This window comes from Myodes glareolus, chromosome 22 (assembly GCF_982192425.1).
Source record: "Myodes glareolus chromosome 22, mMyoGla1.1, whole genome shotgun sequence".
NCBI classification, from domain to species: Eukaryota; Metazoa; Chordata; class Mammalia; order Rodentia; family Cricetidae; genus Myodes; species Myodes glareolus.
Genome location: NC_142047.1, coordinates 50,205,360 through 50,222,797, shown reverse-complemented (window position 1 = coordinate 50,222,797; position 17,438 = coordinate 50,205,360). Strand labels below are relative to the sequence as shown.

At 52.6% G+C, this 17,438-nt stretch overlaps 1 long non-coding RNA gene across 2 annotated transcripts in view; it reads left to right on the top strand.

The window, feature by feature from the left end:
- The window catches only part of LOC125402581 (uncharacterized), a 31,911-nt gene that overhangs the window by 1,097 nt on the left and 13,376 nt on the right, over positions 1-17,438 (top strand). The gene's annotated exons all lie outside the window — the stretch shown is intronic.

Sequence of the window (17,438 nt, the reverse complement as noted above, 5' to 3'; positions counted from 1 at the left end):
CAGCATTTTGCACTGGGGGTGGGGGGTGCTCCAGAAAGATGGTAGCCTCAGTCGGCAGGCCAAGGGGCCTCCAAAAACAGGCACAGACTCTACCCATAGGTGACCTCCAGCTCTGTTCCCCGCCCCTTCCTGAACTACCACAGACCACTGTCCTTCATAGAGCCCCTCTTTGGAGGCACCTTAGGTTTTGTGGTGAGGTAGTTTCCTTTCCCAGGGGGGAAACTGAAGTCGGGGGTCCCACTTGCCCTTCAGTCCTCAGGCCTAGACCCTCAAGCGGCTTGTGAGGGTGGGGGCTGATAGCAATCGCCAGTCCCCGTGGCAGGAAAGAAAGGGGCCCCAGCATCCTGAGGCTCACGCCAATACTTAGTTTCAGGAGGGAGGTGAAAGTGAGTACCCAAGAGGGTAGCTGGCTGAGAACCTGGTCCTTTAGCATAAAGGACCCCCCTATGCAGTTGAACTACATTTATAGCTATGGGGGGCTTGCCTATGAGTTCCAAGAAAAGTTAGTTCTCAGACACTCCTTGCTCTTACTAAATCTCACGCGTTTGAAGAGGGAAAATAGGAGGTTCAGCGGTAGGATCTGTCAATGACCCTCACCTGTAAGCTACCGCCAAAGTGTGTCAAAGGCACCTCTGGTTCCTTTTTTTTTTTCTTTATAAAGTGTCAACCGCACCGGCGGTCCTCAGACCAAGCCCTTGGTCGTTTTGTGTAATTGGGATCGAGTCTGACTGCAGAAGCAGACTTGCGTGGCTTCCTGAGAAACTATGGGAGCCCCCTCCCCATATTCCCAGTGTTGGACTTGAACTCCCAGCTTTGGATGCTCCTAACTTGACCATTTTGTACTGTTACCAAGTTTCCTCCTTACGCTGCCCCAACTGCAGCACCCATTTCTTAGGATTGCGGCAGCAATGAGTTGGGACTACAGGAAAGGACGACGTCAAACAAAGTCCCCAGGGAGGCAGGGTCCGAGAGTTTGTAGGAAAATACTTGCACTTGGCTGAGCATCCACAAGACGTCCTCCGCTTCTCAAATTAAATCCCTACGCGCTCGGCGCTGGCCCCCGGAATACCCCCGTTTCAGGGAGGACGCCCCCCACTCTCGGGGCCCCAGGTATCTGCATTGGCTAATTGCTTAAGTGAAGACGCCGGCCGACAGCGCGCCCGGAGAAACCCGAGCGCGGAACCAGATCCTGCTTCGGCCGTGGGGCCGCGGGCGCCGACGACCACCCACAGCGAGGCCGGCCGCCCTGCTGCGCATTAGCGTGGCCAGGATCCCACGAGAGATTGCACATCCCGGGGCATCAGGAGGGAGCACGAGGGACGCGGGCTGAAGTGCAGGGGTTGGCGACGGGAGGGAACGTGGGTGGAAAATCGCTAGTGGGTACCAGGATCCAAAGTGCTGCCTGCCTACAGAGGCTGACCCGTGGGCAAAGTGCGCGCGTGGAGCAGGCACCAAGGACGTCCCTGAAAACTTGAAAGTGGGAGGTGGATGTAGAGGGGCAAAAGGCGAACAAACAAATTGCATCCGTTCCGCCCTGCGCTCGACTGGAGAAGGACTTCGATCTGGTGTGATGGTTTTACATGTAATGAGTATTTGAAGATTCTAACTGGGCAGGGCTCCGTTTTAATCTAGCCAGCGGCTTACTTGGTAGAGTGACCAGCGAAAGTGTGTACAGAAACACTCAATTCCGTCCCTAGCACTGGTAAACCAGGACAGCAGCAGGTTGTGGAGGCAGGAGAAGTTCAGGGTCATCCTTGAATTTAGCAAGTTGGGGATCAGTCTAGGATATCCTAGGATATCCGAGACCCCGTCCCAAATACATAACTATGTGAACATCACACCCGAATGTGTGTGTGTGCAGAATGCTAGCGTGTGAGATGAGGGGCTGTAAAGAACCTGCAAGACGTAACTGCATCGTGCACAGTGGTGAGATGTGATCAGGACTGCATGTTACAGGTGGAATGTTCTGGAGTGTGTTCTAAACAAGTGCTCAGGAGACAGAGTATTGTAACTCTGCAGACCACAGAAACGGGGCTCTGGGTTGTACAGAGTGCTGTGTGTGGTTTCTGTCAGATGGTATGATGTGCCACTTTTGAAACAAGGCTTGATGCTGCCGCTGGTATTGGGGTACACCTCATAGTAAGGAGGGGGTTCTGTTAGGTGTTCTGCCTAGCCAAGCATTAAGGAACTTGCTCTAGTGGGAAGGAGGTGAGGGGAACAGCTCTTGGTATCTGAGGCCTGCCAAGCCCTACCACTGGCTTCTAGAACCTATAGCTTCCCTGTGCATTCTACCTTGAAAACGGGATAATAATTTCGTTGTTTTTTTTTAAATAAGGCTGTGAATAAAGTTCAATTGGTAGTATAAAAATAAAACAGCCACTTGCCTTGCCCAGGATTTAATACCCAGAACCAGTTAAACCAAGCTATGAACATGCCATCACTTGGGAAGTAGAGGCATTCAGGAATTCAGTACGTTCAAGGTCACCCTGAGCTACACAATGAGTTAAGGGTAGCCTGGGCTACAGAAAATTCTGTCTAAACAAGTAAATAAGGTTAGTGCCACGGTCTGAGCTTTCTTCTTCCACTGACCCTTTACCCCAAAGCCTCATTTTCCATGACGTCCTGCAGTGAAGTATTTGAAGGCATGGCAGCTCCAGAATTCACAGCTCTTCCCTGGGTAATGGTGGGGAGCTTTCCTGAATGATCAGATCTTATTACTGCAAGCAAGAGAAGGTCCCAGGGATACTCAGCCTCTTGCAGGCTGATTTCTGATGATGCCTGGGTTCTAGGCAGCTTTTCTCTTCCACAGAGGCACCTCAAGTATCTCCAACGTTTTCATCCTGGCTGCTTGAGCATTCGGACTTAGATAGAATGCTGCTGCCTCTGTGTGTGTGTGTGTGTGTGTGTGTGTGTGTGTGTGTGTGTGTGTGTGTGAAAGAGAGAGAGAGAGACAGAGACAGAGATAGAGAGAGAGACAGAGACAAGAGACCCCACCAGAGCGGGGGTTTCTCAGGACAGGTCTGAGCAGAGGGTCGGTGCTCACAGAGGTGAGGGTGAGGATGGAGAGGGGATTGAGGTTCCTTAGGGACTGAGGTGGAGGGCAAAGGGGGAGGAAGATGAGAACGAGCTTCCAAAACAGGTCAACAATAAAACACACATTGAACGTCAAGGACCAAATATTTTTATTTTTTATGTTGTTCAGGTTTAAGAGAGAGGCTGTAAGGCCGAGCACACCCGAGCACGCACATAGTCCCGCATGAACACCCCAAGCAGAGAGCATTCAGCGGGAGCACTGTACTCTTGCTGAAATAGCCGGACCGGGAAACAGGCTCAGATTTTTTTCTTAAACTATTTGCTGCCGGGAACCTGCTGGTGCGCAGGTCTCACTCCCAAGCTGCCTTCAGCCAGCGGCCTCCGCACACTCACCAGCCTGCCCCATTGGAGGGCACTGAAAAGGGTGGGGACTGCCTCTGCAGAGAGAAGCAGCCTCCATCCAGCCTCGTAGGCCCTCAAGGGAGGAAGAGGCTCACCTGCCAGCTCCCAGCAGAGCCCCAGGCTTGACTGAGAAAATGGGGGTGACACCCTTTTCTCATATCCCCTGCCAGCTACAGTGTGAATCTTATTTTCTTTTCCTTCCTTTCTTTTTTTTGTCCCAGCCGGGTTAGAAGGATTTCTATTTGGCCTTGTGGTCATACCTGCTTTGTGCACTCAGGTAAAAGAATGAACTAGTGGTCTGGGGGAGGTGATTTCAAGGAAATCAGAGAAGAAATGATGCCTTCAGTGGTGTGTGGGGGGAAGGGGAGGGATGATGCCTGGAACCTGCAACCCCAGAAGGCTGAGGCAGAAGGATCTCCATGAATGTGACAAAATAAACAAATTAGGAATGGGGAGTCAGTGGAGTCACCTGGAAAGAATGGGGGTGCTTGCTCTAGACAGGGACTGTGTGGGAAGGGGGAAGCTTTCAGGAGGACTAAGGTTCACCTCGAGCAGTAGCAAAGATTAAGAGCTTGAAGCCTAGGCTGACTGAGAACCCTCAGAAGATTCTGCTGCAGGATCGGATCCTAGGAGGGAAAAGAAGTGTGCTTGTGAGTGTGTGAACACTCCTGTGCATGTGTGTAAACGCCTGTGCGTGTGTGTGTGTGTGTGTGTGTGTGTGTGTGTGTATCTGTTGGTGAAAATGCTGTGCTTTGAGTATTTACTGTTGCACACAGAGGCAGACATTCTGTTCCAAGCCTGTCAAGGCGCTTCCTTCTGCCTCCTGTGGCTTCAGTTTCCTCATCTTGCCCTCAGTGCGCATCCCTGACCTGACCCATGGATAAGAAGAGAAACATCAGAACTGTGGTGTTCAGGGAGACTGGTGGGTCAGGGAGGAAAGACAGCGTAAACTCAAACCATGTCAGATTGTTAAACGAACAAATAAACATAACCACTTGGGCCCCGTAGTAACGATTTATGGTTACGATTCGGTTCCACTGCTCTGTGGCCCAGAGCCAGTGGCCTTGCCTCTCTGTTCAAGCAAAAATAAGGCTACCACCTCTCTTCTGTGGCCGTGAAGAGCCGGTCGGCTAGTCATTGTTGGGTGGGGTTGTTCTTCCCAAGGTGCAGAGAGCCCTGGAGCCTTGCTTGCTGTTCACAGGGCAAGGGTGAGATCTAACACCCCCTTTTGAAGCAACTCTTCGGAGTCTGTGGAATGTTAGCCTGGGCACAGGGCTAGTAGGAAGGAAAATTGGAGGTGAGGAGACAGGTGATAGGGACTCAGGGGCAAGAATCCCTGCCTGGTTTCTGAGGGAAGGGAGCAGCGAGGTGGGGGGAGCTTAGGCCACAGGGAGCCCTCTTCTACAGAACTAGTCCTGGTCTCAGTCTGTTATCCTCAGAACCCCTGTAGGAGCTTCCCACCTGGTCGGGGGTATTCTCTTGGGGCAGGCTCCTTCCCCATTCAGAGGCTGTGGTTTCCAGGTAGTTGATAGAATCACAGACAACTGGCTTGACTCCCCCTTAGGGCTGTTCTGAAGACTTTGGGAGGACAGCCTTGACCCTGGAGAAGCTCTGAGCACCTGCCAGCTCTGAGCCCCGTTTCCTGGCAGGATAACACAGCTTACCCAGGGGTAAACGGGAGTGCCCCAGCACTCTGAGAGCTGTTTGAAGGAGCTTGCTGAACAGAACCCCCGTACAGATCTCTTCATCGCTGCCCGACAGAAGGTCCCCAACTCTGCCAGAGTGCAGGGCAAGCTTGAGGCGGAGTGTTCTAGCTTTTCCACCACGTTTCTTAACAAAAGTGAACCTCCAGCATCCTCCCCCACCCCGCCCCAGCCCCATCCACTGGCTTCCCCTCCTCTTCATTTGGCAAGAGAGCAGAACCGGCAAACTGGGGAGCAACAGTTCCCCAGTGGTGGGAGCGGCACCACGCTCTCCTGCCCGTTTCTGAGAAGTGCCAGGGAGGGGGTGGAGTGGGGCTGACTGACCACCTCTGGAGCAGCAGTGTCCCCAGAATTGTTCTGGAGTGGTCTTGCCTAGTAGAGGATTCATCCTCTGACCTTCCTTTCTGAGGAGTTAAGAGAGTCCTTATGAGGCCACTATTGAGGTATGAGCTTGGAAGACAAGGACTTTTGAGCAGGAACCCGGGCTTAGCTTCTTAGAGGCCAGAGCTCCCACTCCCTTCATAAATAGACCTGAGAGGGGTTGCTCACGAACCAGATTCTTCTTCTACAGTCTTTGCAGGAACCCACCAGTGCCCGGAGAACCCCTTAGACCCTTGCAGTTTACGATTCTCTCCCTCTCTTCTGTCCGTCTCCATCTCTCTCCTCCTCCTGTGCCTCCTCTCTTTCTCTTCGTTTAGGGCTATTATTTTTTTTGCTACCCATTCAACTTTCACCCTGTTCCCAGCGAGCAATATTTAACCACCACCACACCCCGAGCCTAGCCAGCCACTTTCTACCCTGCAAATTGACAAACTAAACAAAAGGAGCCAAAAGCACGACAGAGCACCCAAGCCTTCTCATCCTCGCATGCTTAAATGTAATTTCCCAAAGCTTAGAAGTACCCCAGCCCTTCCCAGTTTGGTTCCTGACAGAACCGAGTGCCTGTTCGTTTGGAAAGGACCATCCCCGCCTTACTCGTACTTCAGCCTCTACCCCAGCACCAGGGAGCTCCCACACCCGCGGTCTCAATTAATTGCCTGTAAAAAAAAAAAAAAATCTGTCCCTGGCATGGGAGGATGCTCACAATTAGCTGTTTTGGGAAAATATAAACCCAAACATATTTCAAATACTTCGTTATATCCCTAGGTCAGCTTCATTTTTCATCTTCTCTCTCGCCTCCCTTCTCTCTGTGAAGAACTGAAGACAATCTTCCACCGCTGCCCTCCGACGAGGGGGTCATTATTTTTCCTGCAAATTGGGCCGAGACCTATTTAATTCACCATGAAAACCAACCCTAATTAGGAATCGAATTGGCTCTTTCGTGGGCTTGAACGAGCACTCTCTCCTCCCTCCCTCCCTCAAGCTTAGCGGGTTTTCAGGCTTTCGAAGTCTCTTCCGAGGAGGTGAGAGCCGAGCTGCCCTTGGCTGCCTCCTACCTGCTCCCAAGTTTTCTCTCTCTCCTTTTTAAGCAGCGGATACTCCCTTGATTCTGTGAGTCTGTCTGGAACCTTTTCCCCCCATCGTAGTCCCTGGGGAAGTGGGTGGGGGGAGAAGAAAGAAACATCTCTGACTGGCCTTCGGCCGAGGCGGTACTTCGTTGGTCTGGATGCTGGAGGAAGCAGAGAAAATACCCTTAGTAGCTGACTGAGTCCGCTCCTTTCTGGCCTGGTGGCCCCAGCCGCAGCGGGATCTGAGTCCCCTGGGGCAAGGCAGCAGGAGGGTCCCTGGCAGTCCAGGCTGGTTTCTGTTGCTCTGTGAAGAGCTCTTTTTCTGCGGTTGGGCTAATGACGGGTCCTGATTTTGTGAACTCGGTGTTTATTTTCCCTCCACCAGTCGGGGGAGGAGTGCGAGCTGGGGAAGGACCCTCGGGCCCCAAATCTGACCGTTCTGCTGGGAAACTGGCTTAGGCACTCCCCTAAAGCACCCGGCTCTCCACGTACCATCAGGGCATTGCCCGTCTGACTTGAGATAGCTTTCAGTCTCTTTCCTCCTGTCCTGGTAATAGGGGGACCAGGGAGTCAGGGTACAGGGACACACACCAGCCACCTTCTGGGGAAGGGGGCAGTCCCAGTTTATCACCTTCTGCCCCTTTGGCTATGGTCTAAGTGCCCAACCCTGAGTACAGGCCAGGAGGTGAGAAAGGAGCCAGGGTGAAGACTTCTCAGAGGCCCAGGTTGCCTCTGAGGTGGCTCTGTCTGTGAATTGGGGGTGCTTCCATCTGATTTTTGCCTATGAAAAACTAAGGGGTGCCCTTAAACTGGGGACAGTGATTCCAGTGAGGTTAGGTTAATAAGGGGTGTTGTCACATAGAGGTATAGTTAGCTCCACACGGTGGTGGCAAGGTCAGCTTCAAACTCCACCTGCTTGGGCCTTTGGAGACCTGCCTTGGAAGCTGTTTGGGGTCTGACTTACTTTCCAGTACCCAATTTTCAGGTTCAGTGATCACAGGGCCCAAGTGGGAGCCAGGGAGCCCCTGAATGGCCACAGTGCTCAGTTACTGAGGATTACAGATACCATCTTCATCCCTTCACACATCTGATCTGATGCCACCAAAAGGTCCAGGGGGCCATGCCTAGCTGAGGTCAAGGCTGGCCTTATCCCCACCCCTTCCCCCTTTCGGCCTCCAGCTGAAGGAAGACCAGGTGGCTCCAACTCAAACAGCTCCTTGCAAGGTGGTGGTGGGCAACAGGGCCTGGGCGGCAGGGCAGGGAGCATCATGGCGGCGGGCTGGTAGAGAGGAGCCGGCTTGCTCAGCTTTATCAGCAAGTGGCTTAATCAGGAATTTGAGCTGACAACTCCGGACTGCCACCCAGACCCCGCCAGGCCAGCCAGTGTCTGATGTGGGGGTGAGACTCCAGAGGCTTGAGTCTTAGGCTTCAAAGCCACCTGAGGTGCATGGCTTGTGTGTGTATGTGTGTGGGGGAGGACCTGGCGTCCCTGAGCACCTCCTGGACAGAAGCCGGTCGGTGGGCGCTGGACCATCTTCCTGGCGAAGTAGGTGGCCCTGTATATTTTTGTTCAAGTGGTGTTTACGTTAATGGAAGAAGGATGGGGTTACAAACAGCGCACGATCCGAGTCCAGGGCCGCTGGGGACTCTATGCTGAAAGGGCTCTCGCTTGGCGTTGGGAGATTTAGCAGGAACCCCACCCCAGCCTGGGATGCTGCTGCAGGAACCCCCACTCCAACTCGCATGCCCTCCACCCTCCAATCCTCCCAGCTGGAAAACCGTGTTGTCCGAGGCTGCAGTACAACTGCGTTTTCAGAGGAGAAAGGGCTCATTAAAATGGCCCTGGGAGGGGCGCTAATCCTTCCCTGCCCGACTTTCCCTTTCCTTTTGTAATAGAATTTGCCAGGGATTTGACTCCTGTTCCGCACCCAGGCGCCTCCCTCCCCCAGAGCAGTTGGTCTTTCCAAATGCATACCCGGGTCCGCCTTCCTGAGACAGTCTTTCCCCACTCTTTCTCTTTTTCTCCGACAGCTGTACCCCTGCCCACCTCGGCGCTGCCTATGGAAAAGCCCGGTGGCAGTGGAGCAGGCTTCCCACCCCTTATTTTCTTCTATCAAAGGAGAACTCAGGATAAAAATAAATAAAAATAAAAATCAAACCAGGAGCCTCAGGGTTCCTCTGGGCAGTGGGTGGTGGTGGTTTATTTAGCTAGGTAGGCAAGGGGTGTCTGCCAGAACCAGGACAGAAGACTGACCGGCTTTTGGAAAAGTGTCCCCAGCCCCTTTCCAGATCAGCAGTTTGGCCACACCATGAAGCCAGACCCACTCAGACTGTCCACCCAGCTGCTCAGTTCAAGTCTTGTCTAATCTTTTCCTGGAAGACAGCGGACCGGGCGGTTCCGGTTATCTGACACACTTCCTCTGCCCTTTATGCGGCTGCTGCCTTGTGCAGTCAAAATGGGCATGGCCTCAGTTCAGCTCTGCTGCATGTGCCTGCAGGAAGGAGGAGCCCAGTCAGCTTCCCACCTAGAGAGCTGGACCTCAGGTCAATTTTGGGGTGCCACAATCTCCTCCTTTGGGGCCTTTGCTTCTTCCTTGATGTAAAACACACCTACATAACTTCAGCAGGCCTTGGGCACTCAGCCAGTTTAGCACCAAGGAGCCCGATCTAGTTCAGGAGACAACCTCCCAAAGGAGAGAGGGGACTCAAATGATGTCTGCCTGGATGGAGGGTTCAAAAGGAGAGGGTTGGGTTTAGAAATATATTTATGAACAGAGCCGGGTGATGGTGGGTCTTTAATCCCAGCACTTGGGAGGCAGAGGCAGGTGGCTCTCTGTGCGTTCAGGGCTAGTCTGGCTGATCTACAAAGCAAGTTCCAAGACAGCTAGAGCTGTTACACAGACAAACCCTGTCGGGTGTGTGTGTGTGTGTGGAGGGGGGGGGGAATAATGTATTTACTCTTGAGTCAAGTTCTCCCTCCAGAGTCTGAGCACTGACCTTACACTCACTGATATTCCCCTGCCTCAGTTTCTGAAGACTGGGACTACAGGCCAGAAGGAACTCTCACTCTAAGGTTAGGCATCCAGTAGGTTCACACACTCGTGGGGAGCCGTTGTGGACCTGGCCCCACTCCTCTGCTCAGCTACCTCAGGGCTGAGTACTGAACTCCAGGGGACTGGCTGACCCTTCAGTGTCCCCACCTTTTGTAATGGAGCAAGTGACACCATTAGGTTTTTCTTCCTTTCTCCCTTTCTTTTTCTCCTCCCTTCCTTTTTCTTTTCTTTTCTTTTCTTTCTTTTTTCTTTTCTTGTTGTTTTGCTTTCTGAGACAGAGTTTCTCTGTACAGCCCGAGCTAGACTGGACCTTGCTCTGTAGATCAGGGTGGCCTTGAACTCACAGGTCTATGATACCCTGCTCAGCTTGGGTTTTTCTTAATTGGTCATCCAAAGATCCTGGGTGGCAAGGTGGGTGTGTGGTTGTACTGGGGGGAACAGCAGCGTCCTGACCTTCCCCAGATACTTATGGTCCCTAATCCCCCAAAACAGAACAAAGTGGGTGTAAGTCTCAGCTATCGGCAGCCGGCCATCTTTCAAAGACATTCTTCAAACCCGTGCACTCACTGACACCCGCTTGACAAGCTCTACGCGCTGACACTGAGCAGCCTAGAGAAGAATCCCAGCATGCAGAGGTGCAGAGCAAGGGGTCGAGAAGGGGGGAGCCCCTGTGTGGCTGTAGGCCTTGAGTTCCCTGTCGGTTAGCTAGGTTACAGCTCCGCCCCCACTTTCCAGCCAGGCTGTGATCTTATTAACTCAGTAGGCAGGTCCTGCGTCCATCTCTGCCTGACCCATGGCAGGTGCATGTTGGTATGTCCCAAAAGGTGGCTAACCTTTCCCTTCGCTCCTGGAGTGCAGTGGCTCCCCGTGCCCCCAGAATTTTGGAGAGGCCAGAGTCAGACCGAAGGAAGAACTAAGAGACTGAGTCCCTCGGGATTAGGGTGGCCCTCATGTGGCCGGTCTGGGGACTCCAGGATGGGTCCTGGCTGAGCATCTCTGGCCTCAGGCACAGCTTTCTTGTTACTCCACTTTCTCCTGGGCCAGAGACACCAGATGTGGAGTCCTGAATGCGCTGGCAGGGTCCCTTGTGTGCGCCCCAGCCATTTCTTCCATCCTGCAATTAAACCCAAGGTCAAATATCTCCTTAACGACGCTATCAGGCCAGAGCCTCATTATGGCGTATATTTAGCCATAAAATACGGGTTGTAGCGGGCAGGGGATGGAAATGACTGCATTCTGGGAATGAATCCTTTTAGCAGAAACCAGGACTGTTATTTACCACGAGAGCTAAGTACAGGCTGGGCTTTCCAGGAGACCCAGGCAGGAGCAGCCGGCTTCCAGGCCCTTTCTGGCATTGCCTGTACCCACCACAGGCCTGGCATCTGCCTGTGAGTTGCTGTACCACTGTGGAGCAGGAGCTGGTATCCTGACAGATGCTCCCTAGGCCTGCAGTGGGGAGCCCTGGAAAGACTGTACACAGGGGCGCCAGCAACAGTGTGAGAGTGAGCCAGGTCTGCGGGCCCCTGATGCTGGGTTGCCTTGGGTGGGTTACCCAGCCTCTCGTTACTGCAACAGTCTCATCTGTGACTTGGGGGGAGAAGTCAGGTCTCTTCCCAGGACCCCTGAGGGGAATGAAAGTCAGAGAACTCAGTGAAGGCTGAAGGTCAGGGAGGGAGTTCCAGAAGCAGACAGACAAGTCATTTTGGGGGTGCAGCTCAGTGGGAGAGCAGGCCTGAAGCCCTACAGAGAAGGGGAAGAGGAGAGGAGGGAAGGGGGAAGGGAGAGGAGGAAAGGGGAAAGCATAGAGGATAACTTTGAACTGCTGGGAAGAATGAATGAATGAGCAGAATCTCAAGAGAGGTAGAAGAGAACTGGGGTCCAGGGTAGAGGGCTAGACTTTGGCTCCCAGTCCAGGCCCCAGGTTTCTGTCAACTCAAGCCTGGGCTCAGCAAAAGATGCTCTAAGTCACTTCCGGCCAGCCTACCACCCCCTCCTTCACTATCCTGGGCACAGGTAGCCCAAGTGACACACTGAAGGTTCTCAGCTTCACTCTGAGGGACTGGGATTGTGTGGGCAGGAGCATCCTAAATCCTGACTCTCAGGAAGTGGCTCGGGTGACCCACAAACTACAAATATTTGGACATATCAGAAGAAAGGAGGGAGTCCCCAGTCTAAATGTTTGCCTGAGGTCTCTGGAGGGCAGATTAGTCATAGGCTGAGCCCCCTCTCCCAACACAGCAGCTGCAATCTGAGGCTAGGTCCCCAGCCAGCTAGCCATGCATAGTTCTGCTTTCAACTTCCGGTCAGGCAAGATCCCAGGTCTTCTACCTTTACACCATCATCCTTCCCAGGGATCCTGAATGCCTCAGTAGTGTGGTCTGTGTTAGCTAGAGGACAGGTCTTCTAGGTCCTGCCTGCTGGAGTACACACATGACTACCATAAACACATATAGCATACACACATGTATACATGCACACAGCCTCTTGGCCTCCAGAATAATCTTGCAGTCTCTTCCTTAGCATCCATTCCAAACCAGAGATGGGACTGGGCCTGAACCTCAGCCTTGGTGAGCGGAGGCAGCTTTGCCACCTTTGTAAACATGTGCATGTGCTCGCACGCACACGCAAACATGCGCACACACACGCACCAGGTTTCCAGGGTGGGTCACTGGCACCTCTGAGGTGCAACACTGTGTGTCCCTGAGAAGTAAGTGCTGGGTTCCTCACAGGTGGTCAGTTCCCACAGCCCTTCGAGGTATGCGTCCTTCTTCTCTCTGTTTCTCAGATGGGACAAGTGAGGAGCATAGAATTTGAGAGGTAGAGCTGAAGGACTCACAGCTTTCGCTTGGAGAGGGCTGTAAGCTCGGCAGCCTAGGCTGCTTCTCTTGGTTGGTGTTAGGAATCAGAACAGAGGGTTTGCTCCCGGGAGAATCGGGTCCAGAGTCCTTCCACATGCTCATCGGCATCAGAGTTTGTGCTAAGTCAGTTATAGACGCATCTTTTGGTGGTTGGTGTGGACATGGGGATTATTGCTGTGAAGTCATGAGCAGGAAGTGGTCCGGATGACCAAATTGGTCCTGAATTGCTCAGGACCTCTAAGGGGTGAGGCGTGGATGGCGGTTCTGCTGACAAGTTCCATACCTTAGTACCAGGCTCTAAGTCCGGTCACTGGACTTGGGCCACCTGCTCCTTGTACCAGAAGCCCATGTCTCCACATCTGGCTGTGTGTCTCCACATCGGGCTGTGTGTCTCCACATCGGGCTGTTTGGTGGCTGGGAAGGGCTCCCTTGGTCTGAGATGGCAACTTTGTTTCCCGGACTCTGTTCACAGAGCTGTTTTACCTCCATCAGGGCAGCAGTGCCGGGGAAAGGGTACCAGGACCTCAGGACGGAGCCTGGGTTTCTGTTCCAAAGGAGCTTTTGTTTTCTGTGCGTCCTTCCCTCTGAGAGTGGGATTGGGAGTGGGACTTTCTGGGAACCTGGTCCAGGGACACTCAGAAGACTCAGGATTAGGCTTCCCAGGCAGGCTGTACCCTACTGAAATTGGATTTGGACCATTCTCCTGGCTTTCCAGGATCATCACAACTGACACACAGGGGGCTGAAGAGGAGGGCATCTGGCCCGTTTGGCTGCTGCAGCTGCATGTCTAGGGGTTATCCCTGAGCGTCATATAGGCTGACTAGAGGCTAGTTGATGAGGGAGGCATCCGATGAGAACGTGGGGGAGGTAGAATCCCCCTCCAGGGTCTCACACTGGGGAGTGATGGAATCAGGATCCAGACCAGAGGCTGAACTGGAGGCAAAGTCCTTAGTGTCTCTGGTGCTTTTTTAATCACATGACCTTCAGGGCTTGAGCTTGTCTCAGAATTCACTTTCCACAGCTGAAAGAGTTGGGCTCAGGATGTGTGGGTACCAAGGTGAGTCCTTAATCTATGCTCGTGGTGACTGAGGGCTTCCAAGCACCTAGAGTCACAGTGTGCATGTGTGCCAATTCTGCACACCTGTGTGCATGTGTCAATGCCTGTGTGTGCACAAGCATGAATGTGTGTGGCATGCCCAGGCATGTGTTTGCTTGACTTTTCTGCATGCCTGTGTGCGTGCACATGTGTGCATGCATGTATATGCACGTGTGAATGTGTGTGCTCCTACCCATGCTTTTTTTTTCCCTGAGAAAGTAGGGCCTCTGTCCCTCATAAGGACACTTCCAAACAAGATGTGTCAGAATGTGACCCACATGGGCGGAAGCCAGTCCCATCCACAGACTCAGGGTGAACCCCAGCCTAATCAGAGGGTTGGGAATGTGAGCAAGGCAAAAAGGAACAAGACAGGCCTGAGTTGGTATGGCTGATGCTAGGCTCAGTGCATGGAGGTTGAATATCGTATTCAAGTTGTTATGTTTTATTTTTCTGTGATTAGAAAGGAATACATTTGACTTTTTCCTTTCCTTCCTTCCTTCCTTCCTTCCTTTCTTTCCTTTTGTGACAGTCTCATATAGTGCTCCGGCTCATCTGGACTAGCTACAGGCTGGCCTCACACAGAGCTGTCTCCTTCTGTCTACTGAGCACTGGGATTAAAGGAGTGCACCAGGGTGCACAGTCTGAAATTGTTGTCTTCTTGAGCTGGTCCCACAGGGTGAACTGGGAGGTGTCTTGCTCTGGGAATCCCAGGCGGTCCTGGAACTCGCCCGCCCTGTAGACAAGGCTGGCCTTAAACTCAGAGATCTGCCTGCTTCCACCTTCAGAATGCGGGAATTCAAGGCCTGAGTCACCATGTGTGACTTCAGTTTCTTTTCTATTGTTGTGACAACACACCAAGGCAATTTACAAAAGAAAGCATTTAATCGAGCTTGTGGTTTTAGCCCTGATACCCAGTCAAAGGCACAGTAGCATGAACTCTATTGAAACCTTAAATCTCTACCCTCCCCACAAGGCCACACCTCCTCCAACATGGCCACACCTTCTAATTCTTAACAGTCCCCTCTAGCTGGAGACCAGACGCTCAAATTTGTGAGGCTGCAGGAGCCATTCCCATTCAAATCATCACAGAAGAAAACAGGGAACTATAGAGTTTATTGACCCAAAAAGCTGCTGGGTGGTGGTGGTGGCACACACCTTTAATCCCAGCACTCAGGAGGCAGAGGCAGGTGGATGTCTGTGAGTTTGAGGCCAACCTGGTCTATAGAGTGAGCTCCAGGACAGGCTCCAAAGCTACACAGAGAAATCCTGTCTTGAAAACAAAACAAAAAACAAACAAAATAAAAAGCCACCCTCCATGTGAAAAAATCCCAGGCACATAAAGTTTCAAGAAGGGCTAGGGGAGACAGATGGCTCCATGCCTGCTCTGCCAGCCTGGTGACCTGAGTGCTGGGCCCCAGGACCCACATAAAAAGCCAGATGTGGTATCTGCCTCCAGCCTTGGCACTGGGGAGGGAGGTGGAGACCAGAGGGTCTGAGTTGCTGGCCAGGCAGTCTAGCTGAACTCCCCCCAGGTTCAGTGAGAGAGCCTGGCTCCTAAAGAAGGTGGCGAGGGATGGAGGAAGACACCAGTGTCAACCTCTTCCCTCCGCATGCACCTGCATCAGAACAAAACTGAACACATACTTGTCCGCTTGTGTGTGTGTGTGCAATGAGGGGTAAGGGACCCAGAAGAAGAGACCAGAAGGGCCTGGAGCTCTGTCTGATCCTGCAGCTGACCAGCTGATGCAGATGCCCAGTTTTCTATTACTATTATTATTATTATTGTTATTTTTGAAATCCTGTCTCTCAGAAGAGGGCCGTGTTAACCCTACTTTCTGTTTCTTCGTCAGTCAGCACTGCCTTAGCCCAGTGCCCCTGGCAGTGGTGTGACTTGAAAACAGACATATTCTCTGTAGTTCTGGAAGGGTGGGAGGTTCAGGCCCGGTACTACAGGGTAGGCCCCCTTCCAGGGGCCCTGTTGCTCCGTCACCTTCCCACACGGCGTGAAGGGGACAAAGATGCTTCCTGTCTTTCTCATGGAGGCTCTAAGGCCACTGCAGGACCCCTCCTAGAAGCCCTACCACCTCAGGCCTTCGTTGGGGGTTGAGGGTTTCCTTGTGGACACTTGGGTTGGGGAGCAGGGACATCTGGCTCACGTGACCATCCCAAGGGATACACCACTCGCAGCACCCTGAATAGAATTGTGTACCAGTTGCACCTCACATGGAAGTGTCTGAATATTTGCAAACTGGGACCAGAGCCTGGGGTGTCAAACCAGATACTTGGGTCACATAATACCTCCAGTTCATGCACACACTGCTCCCTCTTTATCTTTCCTGACGCCTGGGTCCTGAGAGGTGCTGTGACTTAGGCACCCCAGGTCATTTGCCCAGATGGGATTTGATACAGGGCCACCTGAAGGACCAGAGGCCTGAACCTCGTAGCTGGCTCCAGAAAAAGTTCTGAAAAGAACCAGGACGCGACCACGGGATGATTGAATTACAAAGCACACTAGTACACCACCCAGTTGGAGCCTGGAGGTTGGAACTCTGTGTAGAAAACACCAAGGGGCAACCACTGAATTTAACCCTCTCTAGTTTGCGCACGTTGCAAAGGATTCTGGGAAATCTAAATTCTGTTTAGATTCTAGACCAAGGCAAAGGATATATCTGCAAAGGGGCTTAGCTACTGCAGCCTCCAGTCACAGGAGATACAGGTCCCTCTCCTGGGACTAGAGAGGACCCCCCCCCAACACACTCCCAGCTATCACCTTGTCTAGCCAGTACCAACACAGACTTGAGAGAAAGCATTAGTTGTTGTATTGAAACTGAAATACTACAGAAGCGTCCAAAGCCGAGCTGAACAATTTTTTTCAAGGACAACAAATTCTAAGGGCCAAAGACCCTTGTAAGCCCTGCCACCCACTGGTGACCTCTCCAGACTTAAAGGCCTGCTGTCATGTGTAAGTCAAAGCTGACAGTGTGCTGACGCCAGACACGCTGTACCGGGAGGAAGAATCCCCCAGGCCCCTACACAGAGGTACAGTTCCTTCATTTTCATTGCCACCCCATTGGACAGCAGAGCCTTGGGTCTGTGCACATTTCTATGCGGATGGAGTTGGTTTGCATAGACCGTCTCTGTAAGTCAGGGTTCTCTGGACTGACTGGGCTGGGCACCTCTTTGTTCCATGTGATGTCGCCTCAGTGAACCACTCGCCACCAGCGTAGGATGGCACACCCCTGGGTACCTGGCCAGGGTCACACATGTCCTCAGCTAAGGGAATTGGAAGCAGAGGAACCTTATCTGTGTGAGATACCGGCAGAGGAGGGCACAGTGCAGCAGGCAGGAGTGGGTGAGGTGTAGAGATGCCCCAACATGGAGCCAGGGCAGAGGAGCCATCTCAGAGACACGGGGCCAAGAGTCTACTGCCAGGGGTCTTGGGCAGTTTTTCATGCTCTCTGCATTCTAGAATGTACGAGGCACGAAAACAGGAGGGGGTGCCTGTTTATGGGGAAGAAGGAAAGGAGGCCGAGGCAGGACGATCATTGTAAGTTTGAGGCCAGCCTGGGCTACAGAATGAGACTCTGACTTTTTTTTTTAAAAGCAAGAAAATAAAGATTTCATGTGGTGTTCTTTAAAATAAAACGAACATTTAAACTTGATGTTTGAAGTGACTGAAAAAGAGACACTGAGGCAGGTATGTGACTGCATCTTCTTGTGTGGTCCCCCAATAGCCAGGAGGGACAGACCCCGAGTATGACGGGCTGGAGATCTATGACACATCCTTCAGGACCCACACAGCTGGGGTCACCACGTCCCAGCGCAGATAGGGTTATGATCCCGAT